Genomic DNA, 24,082 nt, shown 5'->3' on the forward strand with positions numbered 1-24,082 from the left:
ATTGAGAGAACCCCCCAAATGTGGGTTGCTCCCAGATTGGACATCTACTGGAGAGCCTGTCTGAAGGTCCTTACTCACAAGTGGCATGATCTCTCATCAGAATGGAAACCTGAGGCTATCTCCAAAGATAGTCTCTTTCTCCATCTCTCCGGTCCTATGAAGCACAAGGGCAGTTCCAGAGACTTATTCCTCATTGGACTCCTCATTGGACTCCTCTTTTCTCCTTCCCATGGAAACCTATTTAAGATACCATCCTGGGCAATGAATACTTCCCTCATCAACAGTGTAATGGAGCATGTGTCAAAGTAAGACTTGCTAAGAGATAAAGTAGGGAGCCTCTCCATGTCCTTACTCTCCATGTCCTAATGCATGTTAACTCATTGCTTCCTTTCATTCAAGACCAGCAAAGCCATCTCCTTACCTGTGACTACAATGCTGCTATGGTTGGGAAGGGATCAGATTTATTTTTTAATATGTCTGGGATATTAATATATTTGAACCCACTGGCTAAGATTATTTCTTTTTCACCCTGGAAACTCTCTGCAAGCCGGCAACAGCACTGGACACCAAATTGACAAGCCCATATACATATTATATGAAGCTATACTTTGGATGCTGCGTGCTTTCGCGTCTCAGTTCAGCCAAGTTACCAATAAACTGTCAGGCTCTCTTCACCTTTCCTACTGTTAGGTCAGATAGAAATATTGCTGAGTGTTGAGGGAATTGATTTAACTTCTTTCAGACCATAGAACTTTTGGATTGAATACAACCACTATACAACCTTTTAAAGATTAATGAAAATAAAATGTGTTTCAAACTGCAGTGCACTTTTTTCTTACTTGCTATGACAGAGTAATATATATGGCACTTTTCTCATTTGCAGTACATTAAGTTCCACTAAGCTAATTCAAGCAATGACCTGTACATACTACTTACTGCTGTGCTGAGTTGAAAAAGATTCCTTGAATCCTCCTTACTTTCCCACAATATTTTATGGTTGGGTAGTTTACTCACTGAACTACAAACTGGAAAAGAACTTCTAGAGTTGATTCTCACTCAGAGCCTGTGCACAGATGCTTGCTCATCAATCTCTGACTAGCATTAAGTGATGGGTGAAACCAGCCATCACAAATTGATTACTATGAATAGAGAATTCATATCATCCACTGCCAACTCAAACTAAGGATGGGTGAGAAATTTGTTGGCTTTGTGCGACATATTTCAATGCAAACATACATAATCATTTTGCTCCTTCTGAGACTGCTGGAGGGTGGAATAAAATGTCTCCTGCCTTGAAAACGTATCCATTGCATTCAAAGAAAACAAAATCCTCATAAAAATATATACATATGTGGAGAGTGTACAAAAATAAGAACTTTTGCATGACCTGTCATGATTTCATAGGAGGAAAAATGCATATAATAAGTATATACAAAATAATATGCATACAAATGCAAAGATTTTTAAATTAAAAAATAAAATAAAACACGCAACATTTCCACACATGGGGGGATAAGAGTCATAAAATTCAGTGTGCCTTAGAAGTAGACTAGGACAGTGAGTAACCCATGAAAATAAGAGTCAAATTAGGACATTTTACTCTCATTGCATATCTAAAGATGATAAGTCATCAAGTAATCATTCTTGGGAGGAGAGCAATGTCCAATCTCGATAAAATAGTAAAGAGTAGAGACATCACACTGGCAACAAAGATCCGCATAGTCAATGCCATGGTATTCCATCTACGGATGTGAGAGCTGGACCTTAGGGAAGGCTGAGCAAAGGAAGATAGATGCTTTTGAGCTATGGTGTTGGAGGAAAGTTCTGAGAGTGCCTTGGACTGCGAGAAGATCCAACCAGTCCATCCTCCAGGAAATAAAGCCCGACTGCTCACTGGAGGGAAGGATACTAGAGACAAAGTTGAAGTACTTTGGCCACATCATGAGGAGACAGCAAAGCCTAGAGAAGACAATTATGCTGGGGAAAGTAGAAGGTAAAAGGAAGAGGGGCCGACCAAGGGCAAGATGGTGGTGACGGCTAACAGGGAGCTTTGGCATGGGCTGGTCCATGAGGTCACGAAGAGTCAGAGACGACTAAACGAATGAACAACAACAATCATTCAAGTATGTTAGCATTGAGTCAAACACAAAATAGTTCTTGCCAGTTTACTGAAGAGTGCATTGTTCTTGCAGACACTGGCTTATGTCAAGGATGAGATAGTTTCACATTCATTGGTAGGTCTCACAATCTTCTTGCAACAAGGGCTAGTGACAATGTACCAGCATAGTGACCCTCATCATCATACCGCTATTGCCATTGTGAAACTGCAATGCTTCTGAAGTGCGACCATACTTTTGGATGTGAGGCATGACTCCTGCTGTGCCACTTCCCCTCGTTTTTTTAATTTTCAAAAGAAGCGTTGCAGTTCCACAGAGTGGAGTTCAAAAAGAGAACAAGAAAGAAATATTTCTTTTTAAGTGAGAGGAGAATGAGAGAAAAGGGCAATCCTACTCTCTGATGTTACCAGCATATCTCCACAAATGTGTCTGGGATCCTCACACCAGGCACTATAGTGTTGGAACTATAGAATGATCTGAAAATATTGGTGGGTTTTGCCTGTCAATAGCTTTGGGACAGCTCCGTTGCAGGGAAGTGTTGGACCAGTAATAGATATTGCATTGTATTATGAGGTAGGGATGCCAGTTTGCCACTTCAGTGTGATAAAGTCCACTATCATGTAACAAAACCAGCAGCAAAATGACATATTTTAATTACCCCTAATTATATTAGAAATTCCTTTCTGCACAAGGAAGACAAATTACATAGCTTTTCTTCAACTGCAAGACGGTGAGGTATTTCCTGTTCTTTTTGCTGACTGTTTGCAGGAACAATTTTGTATAAAATGCACAACTGGACAAAAATATGATAGTTGTGACAGTTAACTACAATCTTTTTCGGCATTCCTTTTCACCAGTTTTTTCCATATCTTTTTCACCAATCAATTATTTTTCATCAATATGTCCTTCTTTGCTGTCTCTCTCTGTCTGTGTGTCTGTGTGTACTTTATGTCACAAAGCAAAAAACCCAGTAGGCATGGAAACTTTTTTACATAAATTATAAAAACTGCATTAAAAAAACAAAGTGTTTCACATCGCATTCTTGTGTAGAGAGAAGATTTTGTGAATATTCTTCAGATTTGTAAAAGGTACTGCTGAAAATAAGAAAGCATGCCGTAATCAAGAGTTGATTTGTGTGTCTTTCTCACAAGGCTCTAATGGATAGGCATTCCATTTTCTGTGAAACAAGCAAGTTTGGCAACCATGATACCTGTCTACCCATGATTTTGGGAATGCAAAAATGGCTAACACTGGTTCCTTTCTTGTGTTGCTAGAGTGGCACAAAAATTATTTATTTATTTATTTATTTACTCTATTTGTATCCCGCCTCTCTCTACCTCGAAGGGGACTTGAGGCATCTTTACACATGGCAAACATTCAATGCCTTCGAACAACAATAGTTAAAATACATTAAGTTAAAAATTTAAAAATTAAAAATTAAAATTAAATATACATTAAGACACACTCAAAAGCCAGAACCATATGAAGATTTTATTGTTCATTTGTTTAGTCGCTTCTGACTCTTAGTGACCTCATGACCAGCCCACGGCAGAGCTCCCTGTCGGCCGTCACCACCCGCAGCTCTTTCAAGGTCAAGCCAGTCACTTCAAGGATGCCATCCATCCACCTTGCCCCTCTTCCTTTTTTCCTTCCATTTTCCCAGCATTGTCTTCTCCAAGCTTTCCTGTCATCTCATTATGTGGTCAAAATATTTCATCTTTGCCTCTAATATCCTTCCCTCCAGTGAGCAGCTGGGCTTTATTTCCTGAAGTATGGACTGGTTGGATCTTCTTGCGGTCCAAGGCACTCTCAGAATTTTCCTCCAACACCACAATTCAAAAGCATCTATCTTCCTTAGCTCAGCCTTCCTTATGGTCCAGCTCTCACATCCATAGGTGACTATGGGGAATACCATTGCTTTAACTATGCGGATCTTTGTTGATGTCTCTACTTTTCACTTCATTTTATCAAGATTGGTCATTGCTCTCCTTCCAAGAAGTAAGTGTCTCCTGATTTTCTGGCTGCAGTCTGTGTCTGCAGTAATTTTTGCACCTAGAAATACAAAGTCTGTCACTGCCTCCACGTTTTCTCCCTCTGTTTGCCAGTTATCAATCATTATTTTTGCCATAATCTTGGTTTTTTTAATGTTTAGCTGCAACCCAACTTTTGCACTTTCTTCTTTCACCTTAATTAGAAGGCTCCTTGGGTCCTCCTCGCTTTCGGCCATCAAAGTGGTATCATCTGCATATGAAGATACTCAGTGATATAGTTGTTTTCCATCTACAGTTGGTCCACTAAATGACCATGAAGTAGAAAGAATGTGTGTAAATTTGTTTTCCCTTGTACCTCTGATTATTACACATTACACGAGTTCTTCTGATAAATAAATGCCCATCCCCCAATGCCATGTTTTAACATTCAATAGTGATTGGATGTGGTGGCATTTACCCGTTGATTTAATCAAAGATTTGTAAACCAAGCCCTATGAGTAAATGGCTTAGGGAGCTGGGTATGTTTAATTTGGAGAAAAGAAGGCTGAGAGGGGACATGAGAGCTACATTTAAATATTTGAAAGAATATCACATTGGTGAGGGGGCAAGCTTGTTTACTGCTCTAAAGACTAGGACATTAAGCAATTGATTTAAATTGCAAGAAAGAAGATTCCACCAAAACATTAGGAAGAACTTCCTGGGAGTAAGAGTTGTTCAGCAGTGCAATATGCTGCCTCATAGAGTGGTGTAGTCCCTTCTCTGGAAATTTATAATCAGAGGCTAGATAGTCATCTGTCAGAGGTGTTTTGATTCTGTGTCTCTGCGTTGCAGAATTAGGTTGCACGGGATGGCCCTTGTGGTATCTTTCCATACTAGGATTCTAGGATTCTATGAATTGAATGTTGCCAACATCATTTTCTTCCATGACATCCAGTGAGTGTCAAGAGATAGGTGTTAGACAACAGAGGCAACTGGGTTCCTTCAAAGACAGGTGGTGAGCTCATTTTAGGATCATACCTCTTCATCTATAGGCCAGGAACAGCTGGAGTCAGTTTTGTATAAACACATAAAAGTGTTATGTGTTATCTGTTGAGAATCAAATGCAAAGATAACATTGAAATGATATGGAATCCCCATTGGAAGGAATGGATGTAGCTCCAATAGGGAATTGATCTCCTATTTGCAAATTCCATTAACAAATTATAAAACATGCCATGGGATTACACTTTAACAAGAGGAAGGGAGAAAAAAAGTGTAGAATAATGAAGACGAAATTAGGAAAAGTAAATGAGGTGGTAAAATGACAGGCTGGCAACTATAGGACTCAAGTGCACAAAATAGCTCCCCTACGGAAAATCATAGGGCAAATCAGTCGCTTTAATGAAGAGCAGAGTTTGCATGTTTCCAAAAGACAATATTTCCATTCTCAAATCTCTATAGTACTTTGGGCAGCTTGTGCCCAATGTTATCTGCAGCTGCTCAAATAATAATCTGCCCATGATCATAATATGCAGAACTTCCTCTTCTCCTCATAAGAATATCATTATTGCCATGTGCTTGTTTGTTGAAAGTTAGACATAATGTGATCACAAGGCTTCCTTATTAGAACACTTTCAAGTATTCTGTCAGCATTTTTCTTGTCATCTGTAACAGAGTTAAAATGGTTATCATGAATATTCAGAGAAAGCTCAGAATTCCTTTCAACAGCTAATAAAGGTCAGAATATTTTAAGTGAGATGGAAAGGAAATCAAATCAGGGGTGTTGCTTGGAGAGGAATGAGAGCATTCTTCTCCAAATAAGAATTCTACCTTCCCAAATGAAATTTTCCTTCCACTCTCAGATTTCTAACATTACAGTAACTTAGAATGTCGCATTCAGAAATACATTTTAGGCATCCAAAGAAAATGAGCAGACAAAATTCCCAAGGGAATGTGAACAGTAAGTGGAAGAGTTTTAGGCACAAATGATTTTCTGCAGCTTATTCTCTGCAACTTTAGTTATATGGAGATAAAAAACAAATTTCATTGGGATATAGAATTCTTATTTGGAATGGGAGAAATGCTCTCATTTTAACAGAAAACACACACACAATAGCTACAATCTTCAATCGATATAGCACAGCTTTGCCTTTCTGGCAATCTAAGAAATATAATAAAAATATAAGAAACTGCCCCTATCTGATTAACACTACGCGCCTAATTCATGAATATGCCAGGTATGGGGAGGTTGAAGATAAAGTCCAAGTGTAGTCTCTCTTCTTCTGCCAGAAAAAAATCTTATCAGAGGTTTAGTAACAGAATAATCCACATTCTGCTGTCTAAGATCTGGCAGCAAAACTGTGAAAAGTGGTAGGATTAAATCTTACTCAAATCTAAGTTGGATAAGAAACTGAGTTATATCTTATTCAGATCTCCTTCAGATCAGTAATACAACCACAATGCTGGCACAAAGCCTGGCAAGATCAAGGAAAGTCCAGCATCCTTAGGCTGAAAGAGTTTTGGATTTCGCATAGCTTCAACGAGTCTAGTCTCAGCTCAGTTAGTCCTAGGCTATCTTGGTTACTAGGCTTGTGCGATCAATGAAAAAAGGTTTCAGTATCCATTACTAAATCAGGAAGGTGGTGAATCATTTTGAAAGTGTTTCTAAAATATTGTTCATATCATAACTTTAATGTTACAATAAAATTTTAGTTACTTTTTCATTATGTAATTGCACAAGGGGGAGGTTCCAGGGCTACTTTCTACCTCATCTTTAGAACTATCTGGATGAACCTTGCTACAATAATAGAACACATTTACCCCTGCAACTCCCCCGAGTTTCACAATGTTTCACACGTCCTCTGATTTTGGGGATTTTTAAACAGTTTTTATGAACAACATTTTTTAAAAAATTACAAGAACTATTTTTTAAATTTCTATTTTCAATGATACAACATAAATAAAGCATCATTCCACCCAGGTTTCAGAAAGATTTGCATATCCACTGATTTTAGTGAATTTTAACCAACATAAACTGAACAGTACTAGTTCACTGGAAGACCTCAGGGGCCATCCAGTCCAACCCCCTTCTTCCAGGCAGGAAAAGCACAATCAAAGCACCCAACAAATGCACATCCAGCCTTTGAAATGATGATGATGATGATGATGATGATGATGATGATGATGATGATAGGAAACCTACTAGGTAAACTGACTGTCTCTCAACTTTGCCTACCTCACAGGGTTGATTCAATTGCCAGCAATCCCTTTAGTGAATGAACAGGTGTTTTCCCCCACCAAAACTTTCAAGGAGGAGGATGAGAAGGCACAAGGCAGTAAGCAAAATTCTGGGAAATGTAGTTTAGGTAGGCAAGGATCCCTGTGGCAGAGAATTCAAAAGCTCCCACCTTAAATTATATTTCCAAGAATTCTGCTTTCTTCCCATATTAAAGCCTCGTTGTGAGTATGGACCTAAACCACGTGGGGCTTCAAAGGTCAAAACCAACACTTTGTACTTTGCCTGGAAGATATGGTGCTTACACTGTTCTACAGATACGTCAACACAGGGGACTGAAGTTTTTAGGCTTACGCGTGACTATATACAGTATTTTTTCCTGTTGTGATTAGGATTTAGCCCTGCTTCTAATTTAAAACTATGCTGCAACTTGGGCCTTTACTCTGAGAAAAGTTGGGTCATAAATAAATAGTCTTGCAAAATTCCAGTAGCATGCCTATGTGCCTCTATTTCCTCTTTTGGATGCTTCTGTTCATTTCCATTTTGGTGGCAGGGGAGGAGAGTCCATCCATGACAAAAACAAAAAACAACACCAGCGTCATTACTCCCTAGAGTATGAGTAAAAATGTGTTTGGTGCCAGGTTGGCATGAGGGGGTACAGCCCACTAAGTATCTGTAGCCCCTGGAATCTGTCCACCTTTTGGTCATCAACAGATCTCTGAACATGTCAGTTTCTAATGCTGAGCTTATCAACACTTCCTTTTATAAAGTACTCTTCTGTGATTATTCATGGCAAATACTAAATGATTTTCATTCCTTTGACATGGCTGTAAAATAATGCATTCTACCAAAGCATATCTAAAGGGAAACAACAAAAATGTATTAATTAGTGTATCTTAAATATTTACAGGCCACCCTTCAGTAGTGCTTTCCATTTGGTAGACAATAAAAGAATAAAATTGCAGTTTAAAACAATGAATGATGGAACTTGCAATAAAACAAGAGCCTGCATACTAACAAAATAAGAAACAGCATGGGTCTTAAATCTCATCTATATTTAAAAAGAATGGGCAAATAAAAAAGTTGTCACTTGGTACAGAAGAGTGAAGTAGTAGCAACTGGATTTCTTGGGAGAAAGATCAAGGTGTCATAGCAGAAAAGTCAATGGGTTCTTTGACACCACTTCAACTGCCATAACTCAGGGTGCATCCACACTGTAGGATGAATGCAGTTTGAACTATTAACTGCCATAATCCTGTGCTGTTGAACCATGGGAGTTGTAGTTTGATGAGGCGCCATCACTCTTTAGCAAGACCTTGTAAGACTACACCTCACTGGGTTCCATAGCAGGGAGCCATGGCAGTTAAGAGGGATCAACTTGAATTCATTCTACAGTGCAGATGCACCCTCAATGTTATGTCATCATGGGAGTTGTTGGTTTACAAGGCCTTTAGCCTTTGGTGCCAAATAATGCTGGTGCCTCATCAAACTGCATTAATGATGAACCCTCAGCCTTATTCAGCTATCCATCTCATCTCAAAAGGTGATGGTCACCCAGACAGATCCCTAAGGTAAATGATTTATTTCATGACCCTCTTCATTCAGTTTTAATGTCTTGCATCTAGATGGAAATTTGGAATGCATACTTATATGCTCCTTAAATCTATTTCCCAATTCTGTCCTAAAGAAAGCCCATTACAGTGGTTAACCCTGAGCCACTCATTTGGTATTTATTATAGTAGTTGTTTTTGCTGTTATTCTTTTCCCACTTTCCCCCAAATTTGGGACTCAAACTGGCTCATAATTTAAAAGAATATAATTTTTAAAATATCCGCAGTATAAAAACAATTAACAACTGAGTAAAAGAATGAAATTTACAATTTAAAACACTCTTAAAATCAATTCACTTAAAACAATTCACTCTCCCTTAACCTGGTCATTCTCAAAGTGTGCTCCAGGGAGCCCTTGGGGCTCCGCAAAACATACTGAGGGGCTCTCCAGTTCTCTCTCCCTCCCAGTTTTCCCTCCTCTTTTCTACTTCTCCCCGTTTCCCATCTCCCTCACCCTCAAAAACCTTTTTTCCTTGCCTTCCTTGTTTTCAAAATCCTCTTTCCCACCCACCGCTCAGGAGATGCTTTGATTGTGCTTTTACTGCATGGAAGAAGGGGATTGGACTGGATGTTTCCTGAGGTCTTCCACTGAAATACTGTTAGGTTTATGTTGTTCAATTTTTTTTCATGCCTGGTATACATTATAATATAATATAATATAATATAATATAATATAATATAATAATTATATATTATATACATTATATATACATTACACACACACACACACACACTATAATAAAAAAATTCTTGGGATTCCACAATAAACTTTTGCTTCAAAAAGGGCACCATGGCTTAAAAATTTAAGAATCCCTGCCTTAGCCTATTTTTTAAAAAACTTTTTGCTTTAAGAGCCAACCCGAATAAAAAACTTTTCACCTTCAGTTGGAAGGACAACATGAAGAGGGTTGTCATTCTGGCTTTCATGGGAAGAGGGTTTCAGATATTAGGGGAAATGCCTTGTCTTGCATTCCTACTAAACATGCTGGTGATGGTGGTGGTACTTAGAGAATTGTGGTAGTGGTGGGACTCAGTGAAATCAGAGCCCAGGCATCTCATACAAGAAGAGGTGGTCTGCCTAACATCTTATACATAATCTGTATAGGACTTTATAGATAATAACCATAGCCATTTCACTTTCCTCACTCTCAAACATGAGACATCATGAGCATTTCTACCTTAAAAGAAGCTTGCAGGACCAGGACAAGGATTGTAGAAAAATACAGTTAACATCTACAGGAAGTTTTTCAGGTAACCCCAGTTTTTTTGTAGTGGGGCACTACCTTCTCAGAGAAAATATTCCCATGCTGTTAGATGCTGAATCCTCATCTAATACACCTTTATCCCCTCTTGCTATACAAACAAGGAGACAGAGAAGGAAATTCATGATTGAAAGCAGGAGTGGCAAACCTGGATGAAATCTGGAATCTTGACTAGCAGAATTGGATTTTGCATGGAATGGGAACACTGCAGTCCCTGGCCCCTTGAATCAACATTTGACTCCTGCTCCCTCCAGATATGTCAATGTCATCCAACCAAATTTAAACCCTAAGAGCTGTGTGATTTATATTTCACATGGCATAGAAACTGAGACCACTGCTGCAGTGCTCCCTTTGAGCAGTTCCCCGCCTCCTGTTACAGTACTGCCCAAGTCCTTTATACTCAGGAAGAACTCTGCTGGGAAAGAAAAGTGTGTAACTGACTAATTGCTTTTGTTCTGATTGCATAGTATTCCTCTTGCGGAATGAAAAAAGTTTCCACAACTAATATATTCTTTCAGTGTAAACACTGTATGTGAGTAGAAATGTTTCCACACTTTAGTAAGTAATCTACATAGTTTTCCTGACATCCACTCAATGCAGTTTTCCTCCTAGATTTGCTTGAGGTTTTTTTTAAATGAGGTGTTTGTTTGTTTTGGATCATTGGAAGTTTTGAAGTAAGGTTATTCCTCCCACAACCTATCAGGAATATAGAATTCAACAGAGGAAAATTTGCAAGCATTCATTCACAGGTGAAAGGCAAGTGTACTTAACTTTCCCAATGGAATCAATGGGCTACAATTTGCTCAAACTTTTCTAGATCAAATGCCATGTCAGCAACTACAAGTTCCACAATCTTGAAAGCAAAGGAGTAAATTTTTATATATATATAAAATCCAGTGGTAGATAAAGTATGGTTTGAGGCTCGAATATTAAAATATGTAGATAAGACTTACTGTGCCTTGGGTAACAGGGAAGAATTTTTCTTTCTAGCTGTAACTACATGAAAATGCCAGAATTTGCATTTATATGATAGGGAAATGGTTTCAATTTTACCATTTCCTCCTCTCCTCTTCAGCTTCAAAGAGAAACAAAAGATACATCTCATGCTTAAAGTAGCAGAGTCCGTTCCTCCAGATTTTCAAATCATGCTGGACACAGTCATTCCATCAGTATGTGTACATATAGACAGAACACCCTGGAGCCTGGACAAATGAGACCAAAGTAGCAGGACATGGAAAAGAACCAACCTTTGAAAGCTAAGAATTGTAGCCCTCTGGACATGCTACTCATCTTCTGTCCATGACAGCTGTCACTAGCAGGCCATTGCCTGGCATCACTGCAAAGGGTAAAATCATGATCCCATAAAGATCGGAGTAACATGTCATCTATAAATACTATACATTTTAGCCTTTGAACAACAATAGACCAACAATAGTATCCAAATGTCAGTATAGATCATAATGAATTCTCCAGCAGTGCTGCAAAAAAGAGGCACATATCTATCTCGGGGCAGCTCAAATGTGACTTGCATCTTCATACATAGCAAACCATGCAGCATACAAAATAGAAAGTGATATATCACTTTCATGATCAGATTTTGGTACAAGTTGTTGTGGTCCCATTGCAATGAAACTGTGGGGAAAAATAAGTTTGCAGGACAGTTTAGACGTAGAACAATCTTGGGAGTATACAGGACTTCCAGCCATGGGGCTGGAAGAGGTGAGAAGAAAAGTGCATCTGATGCCACCTTAAACATACCCAGTCTTGTCTCCTTTTCAAAGCTAATCAGGGTTAGACCTAGGTCAGTGGTTCTCAACCTGTGGGTCCCCAGATGTTTTGGCCTTCAACTCCCAGAAATCCTAACAGCTGGTAAACTGGCTGGGATTTCTGGGAGTTGTAGGCCAAAACACCTGGGGACTCATAGGTTGAGAACCACTGACCTAGGGCTTCTGGGCTGCAAATGAAATAGAGCTTGTGTAAACAATGCCAAAGAAAGTCAATTTTCTTAGTCTGGAAATCTTTTTTGAGAAGAATTCTTATAACACATAAGCAGTTGTGTGTGGCGGGAACAAGGGGCAGGGCTTTCTCAGTGGTGGCCCCTCGGCCATGGAACACCCTCCCTAGGGATATTAGATCAGCCCCCCACACTCCTAACATTTCACAAAAAATGTTAAAACCTGGCTTTTGTGCATGCATTCCCAAATGCAGTGTAGCAGACAAACTCAGATCTATGGAATGACCGGACAATATGATTGGATAATGATTTTAGTAATGAGACGCTGATTATTTATGTTTTTATTGGTTTTTACTATTTTATCTGATGTTATTTAAGCTAAATGTTTTTAATTGTTTTTATGTTATTGGGGGCATTGAATTGTGCCATTTGTAAACTGTCTTGAGTTGCCCTCAGGTTGAGAAAGGTGGTATATAAATATGGTAAATAAATAAGTAAAATAAATTATGAGGAACCAAATATTAATATAAATATTTGCAAAGATACCATTATCTATTTCCATACATTTGTGGATATATTTCAATTCAACTGTAACAGGGAGATGGAGTCATAAGTAAATACTGGACAGGTATGAAGTGATGTTTTATTTGTACAGGTACTGCAGCAGCAAAGCAACCTTTTTATCCTATAGTCCCTATTCAAAGATTCCACTGTGGGGGTGTTTTCCTTAATATAGCGTTGACTCATAATATTATATTAATATTTGGGTCCTCACAACTGCTTATGCTTACAAGAACTATACTCAAAAGAGTTTTCCAGACTGAGGAAACTGACTGTTCCTTGGTATTACTTAAGTAGCCTTAGATATTTAATATTTCCTTACATCCTGATCTCCTTGGCTTTGTTTTAACTGAGTTTTTGTTGCAGCTTCTGACTTTTCCTGGCAGCAGAGTGCTTGATGAGAATCTTGAGTAGGTCAACATGGATGGAAAATATCCACTCCCTGGACTGACTAAATACTGCTTTTCTTTGGTGTTCAAAGTTGAATTAAACAACTTAATACAAATTATAATGCTTTCTTGAATAGTCAATGATGAATAGTGGTTCCCATGTCAGGGTGCCTGGAAGGCACACCAGGTTTTTGGCTGAACTTTAATAAAGCTATCAAAAGCCCTCAACCCAGTCCAGCACCTTGGCTTCAGAGTCTTGACAAATACTTTTAAAATTCATATTAAAGCCCAGAGTGGATTCACCATTGCACTGACATAGCAACCACCAGCTGTCACTGTGAATATTTATATTATATAGCAGACAGGTACTAAAATTCACTACAACCCATCAACGTGCTGAATTGTAACATTTTTAAAACTGAATCCTTTTTAAAACAAGCATCATAAAGCCTATAAAGGTGCTCGATTTTATGACTTTTGAAGCTGAAATCCTTCTAAAAAACACACAGCTAGAGCAACAACAACAGCCCTTAAACCTGTGTAAACATAGCTAATGCTGTTTTGCGGTGACCTTAAAAAGCCATATCGGCAAGAAGGTTTTCTATTTTAAAAAGGGCAAGAGAGATAAAAGCGGGCCTCCAGTCTCATAAAGGCAGCACAAAGAATCGTATTGCCAAATCTCTATAGCAATAATCAAGGTAATATAGATGCTCATTTGAAGTGAAAGCAATTTGGCATTAGCGTTACTGGAGTCCCACAATTTTCAAACACCTTAAAAGCTTTTCTTACTAAAAGGGGGGTTCTTAAACTGTCATTTGGTAGACGTAAAGCACCTCAATCAGAACCGCTAATCGTTCCAAAAAAAGAAATTCTTTTGTAGAAGAATCTCTGTGGACTTGTTGCTAAAAGCTTAATGATTCATTTTTTTGTATCTCTTTTAATGAAGTTGCACCAAGAGCATATAAAAACTCACAGCTCATGTAGAACATCTTTCTCCATGTTTAACAAATTCCATAGATTCAGCAAGTTGAAAAGCACTTGGGCTCATTTATGCGATTTTGCAATAAGCTGCTTAGTGTGAAAATGCCCACAGAAAATACATGTTGGTTGACCCAAACATCAGGTAAGGCACAACAGCTGTCTCCTTCCAACACGTTTCAGCACTGCTCACTAGCCAAGGGCTACAGATGCTAAAGTACACAGGAAGGTGTTGACTTTTTCCCAGAGTCATAAGTCGCTTTGATTGTATATTATTGTGAGTCTGAGTCTATCTAGGTTGAGCAGTGTGAACACACAGCCCCTGCATATTTAGGAATTTATTTAGGTTTTTAATGTATTTATGTTTTTATACTGTTGTTACTGATATTGTGGCATCGAATTGCTGCCTATATTAGCCACTCTGAGTCACCCTCCCCCCTCCCCCGGGGGGGGGGGGGGACGGGTAGGTGAGAAGAGCAGGGTATAAATGTTGCAATAAATAAATAAATAAATAAATAAATAAATAAATAAATAGGTTATGCTGGAATCATTCTGCTTTCAGAGTCATTTCATTGATCTTGAGTGCCATCATAACCAGCCATACTACTAGGAAAAGGTCAACAGATAATGGACAGTTTGGAGCAGGCAGCAACATCCTCTTACTTATTTCCTTCTGCATCTGAAAAGGTTGAGAAATTCCTTTTGGTGATTGCACTTTCCAGAATCCCCCAGGCATTAGGGCAACTGGTTATGCTGGCAAAGGGATTCTGGGAGCTGTTGCCCCCCAAAAAGTAAGTCATCCTAGCCCTTCTGCTTTGTCCCATGCAGTCCCATACACTCTCTTATCTTAACTTGTCCTTCCAGAAAAGAAGCCTGTAATGTGACTTACTGTCCATGTTTCTTACCTTGTGTCTGATTTCAAGGACCATGATCCAAACATTTCTTATTGGCATATAATTAGTCATTGCTGCAGTATTTATATATTTTTTTAAAAAAAATAGTTTCAATATTTACATCAGTCTTGTCTTGAGTATACAACCATCCAAGCAAAAGATTGGAAAGTGTGTGGAGAGTTCAATGAAGTGCAATATATTCCAGATATGGCTATGTAGTTATCCAGTGGTAGCTGGCACTTTCATTGCAGGTTCTGTTTAAAAGAAGTTATCCAAGGTGCTGAACTTATTGAGGAGCCCACTTCATAACCTTTGACAAATCCTTTGAAGTTTAAAATATAACCTGAAAGAGGACCAACCTTCTATTGCTATGGAAGCCACCAAGCACCACTACATTCATCTTCTGATTCTGGAATATGCATCCCATCTCTAAGGCAGCTTTCTGCCCACTGAGTCACGTTAGAACAGTCGTTCTCAGCCTGTGGATCTCCAGGTGTTTTGGCCTTCAACTCCCAGAAATCCTAAGGGCCAGGCCCGTAGCCAGGATTTCATTTCGGGGGGGGGGGGGTTTCAGGGGGTGGTTTGGGGGGGCTGAGTTTCGGGGGGGGCTGAGTCTGAGTGAAAGAGGGTCTAGCCTAGCAAACCTTTTGTATCATTACCCCAATACCCCCATGCATATGGGATATATTTAGTATGGTGATCAGATCATGATATGAATAAACATAACAGTTTAAATAATGCACCAGTAAGGCCTTTTCGCGAACCACCATGAGAATTTCGGGGGGGGGGGGGGCTGAAGCCCCCCGAGCCCCCCCCCCCCGGCTACATGCCTGCTAAGGGCTATCTAGTCCAACCCCCTGCCATGCAGGAAAACTGTCTACTCTTCTTTTAACACTGGAATCCTGTTGTGGCATGTATGTCTTTGGCCATTACAACTGCGCAGTTGTGTAATCTTCATATCTAGTAGAGGATTGTCATTGCTTGCTATGTAACTGACCTGGCAGAGCGCCCAATACATATCATTGCGTGCTGTGCATTGGTGTGCAATGTGCATCAGAGCACAAAATATATCAATGCACAATGTGCACTGATATACATCATGCACTGATGATTCTGCTGGTGTCCCCTTACTCATCTTCACAATTTAATAAAAGGGTTTTAGCACCTCTACTACATAGCTACTAGGTATTACTAAAGTTTATAATAAATTATATAGGATTCCAGAGTCAGTTTTTAAAAGGGGGCTATTTGACATCATCAAGTATCAGGGAAACTGAAAACATTTTGAGACTTTTTAAAAGTGAGGTATCAGTCTTCTTTTTTTTTTAAAAAAAAAAAAAGCAAGATATAAATAAGGGAATAAAGCTAATACATACATGAAAGCCTTTTACTGGGCAGAAACATTGTGTAAAATACTGGGAGCAACTACAGAAGGTCTGTTGGCCAGTTTTCTTCCCTTTTGACCTTCTGTTGATTCAAAAATATACAAAAGGATTTTTAAAGAAAAAAATCAAGAGTAACCCGTAGGGTTTTTATGTCCAATCCATAAAAAAAATGGTTCAAAAGTCATTACAAAACTGGGGGTGCTGGTGCTTTATTTCTAAAGTGTTTCTAAAGTATACTTAGTGAAAGTTTTGTTACTATAATGAGACAAATGAAATTTTGTTACTATCTCGTTGCCCACCCCAGGAAAAAGGGCCAAGCTGCAAAAGGAAATTTTGTGAAACAGTGAAAATAACACTTAATTGAACCTCAATGTTTAACTCCTTTTCAATTATTCCCATAACATATCATGTTACGTATTTTCCTATATTAATGCAAGGTCAAGTATTTTAAACTTTCCTTTCACTGAGGCATGTGCATTGTTGTATCATCCTTCACCATCTCTCAGTTAAATGTGTGCCTACCTTCATGAAAAGGAATATATCAGTAAGTGCTAAGTTTGTGTGTGTGTGTGTGTGTGTGTATTTGACCTGTGATAGCTATTGCCAAAATGCAAGTGAAGAAGCTCTGCTAACTTATTTGGCTCTAGAACTCGGAGACAAAACAAAGTTAACATACTGTTACCCTTGAAGCTATTTCCAGTTATTTTCTGTGCTTGTTCATCTAAGCTCTTATCTCCTGTTCCAAGGCTCAGAAACTGAGTTTGTTCATGAGAGCCTGTCTTGTTTGTTTCTTTATTTTCCCCTACGGCCACTTTAGAAAACTTCTTTTCTTACCTTACTGTTTATCAGAATATTTTTATATTTTCCAAGGCCTTTACATCCTGCAAATGGGATATCAAACATCATAAGATTTTACCTCTATACTCAAGCATTCAGTGGCAACCTAAGAAGTAATTTAGTCACTGTAGAAAAAGAAAATTCTTTACTGAATCCATACAAAGTTGCAAATTGTTTCTTACATATAATTAGGTAGCTAGTAATATTGGATCACACTCATGTTTCAAAAGCATTTCCATTTCTAAACACGATGTATTGCATTATTACAGCTTTATGCTTGACAAGCTACAACTGGCATTCTAAGTGGGTTGCAATGGCACAAGTCCAACATTAAAAGCATTTCAATACAATTTGAAATCAAAAATTATACAGACATTAAAATAGAATTAAACATCAATGGTAATTAAAATTAACAGTTAAAATCCACAAAACTGATGAAAATGTATTCAAAGCTAAAACCACAGAACGTTTTACCTGATCTTATTTATATTACCTTTGGGTCTTTGTGCATCTGGCTACTAGAAAACAGATGAATGGTTTTCTGATGCCCCACATCTTAGGAGAGAGGCTGGAAACTTGGAGGGAGCCATGTCATTGTTACACATGTGCAATACATGTCCTCATCCAGGATCTTAACTATTATTATTGTCTGTTTGCATAGCATTCTATTTACAATGACAGAGCATAGAACTCCTCCAGTTGATTTATTCTGGAGACCAAAGACCTTTTTCTTATCTGCACAAGGTCATCCCATTGCCAACACGGGATAGTTCTTCCCCTCCAGCCACTGACAAATGCACTCTGATATCAACTGGCTGCTACTGGGCAGGTGAGTAAGGTATTCTGTAAGGAAATACTGCATAAGTCCTAGACCAGAGGAGAGAGTGATTTTCCAAATGAATTTTAGATATTATTATTATTATTATTATTATTATTATTATTATTAGCCCCTGGGGGCAAAGTGGTTAAACTGCTGAGCTGCAATGGTTCAAATCCAGGGAATGGTTGAGTTCCCACTGTTAGCCCCAGTTTCTGCTAACCTAGCAGTTCAAAAACATGCAAATGTGAGTACATCAATAGGTTCTGCTCCAGTGGGAATGTAACAGCGCTCCATGAAGTCATATCAGCCACATGACCTTGGAGGTGTCTACGGACAACACCGGCTCTTCAGCTTAGAAATGGAGATGAGCACCAACCCCCAGAGTCGGAGATGACTACTTAGTGTCAAGAGAAACCTTTACTTTACTACTACTACTACTACTACTTGTAGTAGAGATTGTTGTAATTAATGGTTTCATAGGCTTAAGGTTTGGAAACTTCAGGAAGACAGCCTATAGACACCAGAAGGTAGTCTTTGTCTGCGGTTTTAAACAACATCAGCCTTTCTGGCATTGTACAAATTTCCTAATCAAGAAAAATACTCAGGAGATAAAGTGGGTATCAGTAAGTGGGATAGCTAAAACTGAAATTTCTACATTTAAAAATAGTTTGAATACATAGTCACCACCGTCTTCTCACACTGTTGTTTTTATGTCTATTGTATGTCTCTTTTCCCATAAAAGCTGAATTCAGTTCAATTCAAATAGCTGCATATTATTATTATTATTATTATTATTATTATTATTTACTTTATTTATAACCCCTTCTTTCTCTTGATGGGGACTCAAGGTGGCTAACAATCCCACACTTAGTCAAGTTTAAAAATGCAATACAAAAGTTAAAAAAAAACAATTAAATATTAAAGGCAGCCCAACAACTTAACCACAAATAGTAACTTTCAACTATGTGCAAGAGAACAGCAGCATTAAAATCATATTCAAGATCAATAAGGCTGCTCTCAATTTATCCAGAATGTACAAAGGGAAATTTGCAGAAACACTAGTCATTGTATATAACCTGAAATACAGCAGAGAATTTACTTGAGAAAATTAAGATTTCAAACAAAAGACATCCACCAACTTAGTCTCTTTTTCTCCTATGATGATGGCAAAAAATAAGTAATTAAAACTGCACACTCATCGATGCTTGTGTTAACCAAAAGCAGAGGTTTCTGGTTCATTTAATGTTCTAGTCTTTAAAGATTAAATCAAACAGCTCTTTCCATATGCTGAGCAGGTTGATTCAGACGTGCATAATAAAATTGTTATGTTTACGTCCGATAGATTGGAAAAGTGAGTAAAATCCCAAAGCTCTCTCTGTCTCTTCCTTTCTCTCTCTTTCTCTCACTCATACACACGCATGCATACTTATCTACTTTTGTTTATCATCAAGGTCAAAGTCAAAATCTAATTGATCTCATTTGGCAATAATGGGATTTGACATCAAAATGTGAAGACTAATTTTCTACTCTTAAAAATACATGGCATCCTCTATAAATAATTAACTAAAACAAGAGCACATTAAAAATGCAAAATCTGAACACTGAGGATCAGAAAATGGTGCGTGTGAATGGAATATAAAAATGTTTTTGTCTCCTAATTACATGCTTCCCTTCAACAGAAAAGTACTTTGATTAAACTTTCATCAAAGCAGAATTCAATAAAGTTATCAAAACATAATACATGAATCAAAAGACCACTAGAATACAAAATTGGTTCCTGGCAATCTCTGTCTAATAAAGTCACACTGACCACTTAACTTTTGGGCATATTCATCATTGAGGAACTTGGTGTGCGTTCCTGTGGTATGGACAGTTGCCCTTCTAATTGCCAAACATAGAAAAAGAGAGCATCATTGGCGGAACTAGGGGAAAAATATTAATAATAGATGAAGAATAATTCTGAATCTGTCTGCAAAGGTTTCTACGGTACAGAAATTTTGCTACGGTATCTCTATCTATCTACCATCTACATAGCTAATTATCTGTTGTGTTTTTTAAAATCACAATTACCATTAAACGTTATTCACACTGTAATATATCAAAAGAAAGCAATGTGAAACTTAAAGTTTCTGTACTGTGTTGTGTGATGTAAATATTGTTCAGAATTGGGGGATCTTCTGGGGAAGGAAATGGGATTTAAATAAACTCGAATTTCTGGCCCCTAAAGTGTGAATGATGCATTAGCCTTTCCAGCTGATGCAACCATTTTCTTTTTCTTTTAGGTATAATGGACCTGTTGGCTGCCAAAGTGAAAAGGACTGCACCTATTAGCCCTCACTGAATTGAATAATCTGCAAGATACACAAAACCAGTAGCTTTGCATGACTTTTCTGTCCAAGGCTTCAAGAGACTGGAAGGCTGCAATTCCAAGGGTTTCTGACATCCAGGTTACTTCTGTCAGCATTCTCAATAGCAGCATGGTCACCAAGATACGTGTGATTTTTTTTTTAGTAGGTAAACTATACTTCCAAAGGATAGTGCTGCTCAAGACACTGTTCCATTATACTCAAGTGCCTTATCAGTTGAGTTAGGGTTGGGGACAGAAGGTGCAAGAAGCTCAACTATTCCATACACAAAAATAGTTTTCTTGCTGGTTTAATAAGTAAATTGAGACCACTATTTGATTTCCTGCTTAAAATGTGGATATACCACACTACCTAGCCTCAACAAGATATGCAACAAAACAATACAAATACAAGAGAACACATTAGTGCCCCATTTTACCCATCATGAGCTTTCAAGGGCAACTCAAACAAATGGAAGAACACCTCCCTATGATCTAGACCAGGGGCCCTTAAACTTTTTAAACAGAGGGCCAGGTCACAGTCCCTCAAACTATTGGAGGGCCAGATTATAATTTGAAAAATAATATGAATGAATTCCTATGGACATGGCATATATCTTATTTGTAGTGCAAAAAACACTTTAAAAATACAATAATTAAAATGAATAACAATTTTAACAAATATAAACTTAATAATGTTTCAATGGGAAGTGTGGGCCTGCTTTTGGCTGATGAGATAGGATTGTTGTTGTTGTGTGCTTTCAAGTCATTTCAGACTTAGGTTGATCCTGAGCAAGGCCCAGGTAAATGACCTTTGAGGGCTTATCCGGCCCTTGGGGCTTAGTTTGAGGACCCCTGCTCTAGACCCAGTTTGTCTACAGCTTTCAGAACTTCCAAGGCATTATGAAAGTCCACTACAGAGAACCTTGAAGCAGTGATATGAAGTGCGCGTGTTCATGGACATGTGTGTGTGAAAGAAAGCATAAGTGCAAAGATCTTACATACATTTTCACCCCATAAGATGATCTGTGAAAGATGATTGCTCTCTTTGGAATTTAATGCAGAGAAAGAAAGGCATGAAATACCTTGCATTCAAAGTCATGCTGTCAGGGTCGACCAGGGATAAAGGATTCATATTCATATGCTTAAACTGATTCCCGTGTTCTTGACAGCTTTTCATTTTATGACTTCTCTGAGATGAGATTTGATTTCATTAAATCTACAAAGCATATACAAGAAGACAAAAGTGTACTTGGGCTTATGGACCAAACAAATAAGAAATGAAAAAGGAGACAGGACAATGCAGGCCTTATTCTTCACTAGTATTGTTTCTTGACGCAGTTAACAAGATGTCAGATTCCCGACAAAAGGGGGGAAATAGTTTCAAAATGAGAACTTCCGGCCACATCCTTTTGCTGGATATTAACCATCACAGTAAGTAAATGTCCAAGACAACATTCTTCCTATTAATTTTGTGATTTGTGTAGCTTTGAATCCAAAAAGAAATGTCACTTGAACTTATTTTGGATGTAAAATAAGTAATGAATGCTGATGCCATGTTTACTTCATTAACTATGCATGCAAATTAGGGTTATTTCTAGGTCAATCAAAACCTAAGGCATTCCATTACATTTCTGTACCACAGTCTTTCAGTAACAATGGATGCATATACCTAAGGGCCTTAATAAATTCCTATTATTTACAATTCAGCATGACACTTGGAATTACTTTGGTGTAAGAGCACAGGGGTCTCTTTTCGAATTAGTAGGAAATGCTGTGCCTGACACAGTAATTTTTTTTCTCCTGAAAAGCAAAAGTTATTATATCTTCGTGGTAGTTTTAAATCAATAACTAGCTGTAATTGCCTCTTATAAACTCATTTCTAGACTGATGCAGATATTTCAGAGCCTTTACTGTCTCCTCCTTGCTAAATAAGCAAAGTAATGCCACCATTATGACAAATGCAATTATGCTTATCTCAGTTAGCTTGCAACTATGGCCCAGAAGCCAAAACAAATAAAGTTTACAGCTGATCTGAAAATAGACAGCTAATATATACAATCCAGGACATCACCATCATGCTTGGAGATTTGAGTACAAGCCTGTAGTTTGTACCAGAATCACACCATTTGTATGCTATTAATGTGATATGAAATGACCTTTCACATCTTAATTAAAGTATATATATTTACTTCTCTGAAATTTCTCCATGTCTTCAGTGGAACTGTAATGATTTGATTCAATGTAATAACAATTCTATATATTGTAATTTGATTTTTTATTCCATTCAACTAGCAGGGTTCCATACATTTTATATATAGATGAAATCACTATAACATTGGGTGCTCAGTGCCCTTGAATTTTATGATGTTTTATTCCACACTTCCTCATATGCACATGAATCAGTAAATGATTGTCAGTCTGCAGAAAGAGCAACAGTCATTTTATTGAACTACTGTAGTCTAGCAATTGCTGATGGAGCTAAGGAACAAGCAAAATGATTTTTCAGCAGTAGGCATATTTACAATTGGGTAGATCTAATATGCACATCATTATTCTACTTACTGACATGTAGTTAATAATCTTTGAGTTTTCAAGAGTAGCAAAAGATGTGGCCTTCTTGATAGCCATGTAGTCTTGATGCTAGCAGATGAAATGGCCTGCAACCCACAGAATCTAAGCCCAGCTATTGTGCTTAGTCACAAAAACATGGAATTGAATGTCTATGGTGATTATGTGGAAGTGGAATACATAAACCTTTTGGGAGTATTAATGGGTAGAATCCTACCAAATACACTTCACTCTAAACATTTTTTCTGACAGTAGTGATATTCTGATACATATGACAGGCGATGGTTGAATGACTTCTTGAAACGTTTAGATTCTGAAGAAATCACAAATGTAGAGATGCCATTGAACAAATGTGCCAGAAGAAGAGGTGCAAGTTAGTTTTGATCAGTTATTGCTTAGTTACCTGACAATGGTTACCTGACAATGTATTAGTTACCTGACAATGTATTGATAAATATTATTAGTACCATTGTTTGTTTATGGATTTTATGAATGATCCCATTAGAAAATGCAAAAAGATGTGGGTGAATTTCAGTTCCCAACATCATGGATCAACTTCTCCTAAACCCTGTCAAAGTTGGTAATATTGGGTATGTGTGCCATGTGTGATCCAGATCCATCATCGGTTGGATTCACAGTGCTCTTTGATTGTGGGTGAATTACAGCTCCGAGTATCCAAGGTCAATTCCCTCCAAACCCTGCCAGTATTCAAATTTGGCCAAGATGGGTAAGCATGCCAAGTTTGTTCCAGATACATTGTCAGTTGGTTTCATAGTGCTCTTTGATTTTGGCTGAATTACAGCTCCCAGCATCCAAGAGCAATTTCCTCCAAATGCTGTTAGTATTCAAGGTTAGTCATGTTTGGGTATGTGTGCCAAGTTTGGTTCAGATCCATTATTGGTTGTGTTCAGAGTGCTCTCTGGATGTGGGTGAACTATAACTTCCAAAATCTAGGGTCAACCCTGCCCCACCCCAAAAAAACCCCATAAATTTCTGTTGGTTGGTCTTGTGTGCCAGGTTTGGTCAGTAGGGGTCACAGTGCTCTCTAAAAGTCACAGCCATCTTGGAAATTGCACACAAACATATGGATGGATGATGTATAGACATACATACATATTTTCACTTTTATTATATGCATATTTATCTGCCAAGGTGC

The 24,082-nt window shown here is 38.0% G+C and overlaps 1 pseudogene; it reads left to right on the forward strand.

Moving 5' to 3' along the window:
* The window catches only part of LOC132770151 (GPI-anchor transamidase pseudogene), a 130,904-nt pseudogene extending 107,571 nt beyond the window's left edge, over positions 1-23,333 (forward strand).
* The last annotated feature ends 749 nt before the right edge of the window (positions 23,334-24,082 follow it).

Source organism: Anolis sagrei, chromosome 3, assembly GCF_037176765.1.
Source record: "Anolis sagrei isolate rAnoSag1 chromosome 3, rAnoSag1.mat, whole genome shotgun sequence".
NCBI classification, from domain to species: domain Eukaryota; kingdom Metazoa; phylum Chordata; class Lepidosauria; order Squamata; family Dactyloidae; genus Anolis; species Anolis sagrei.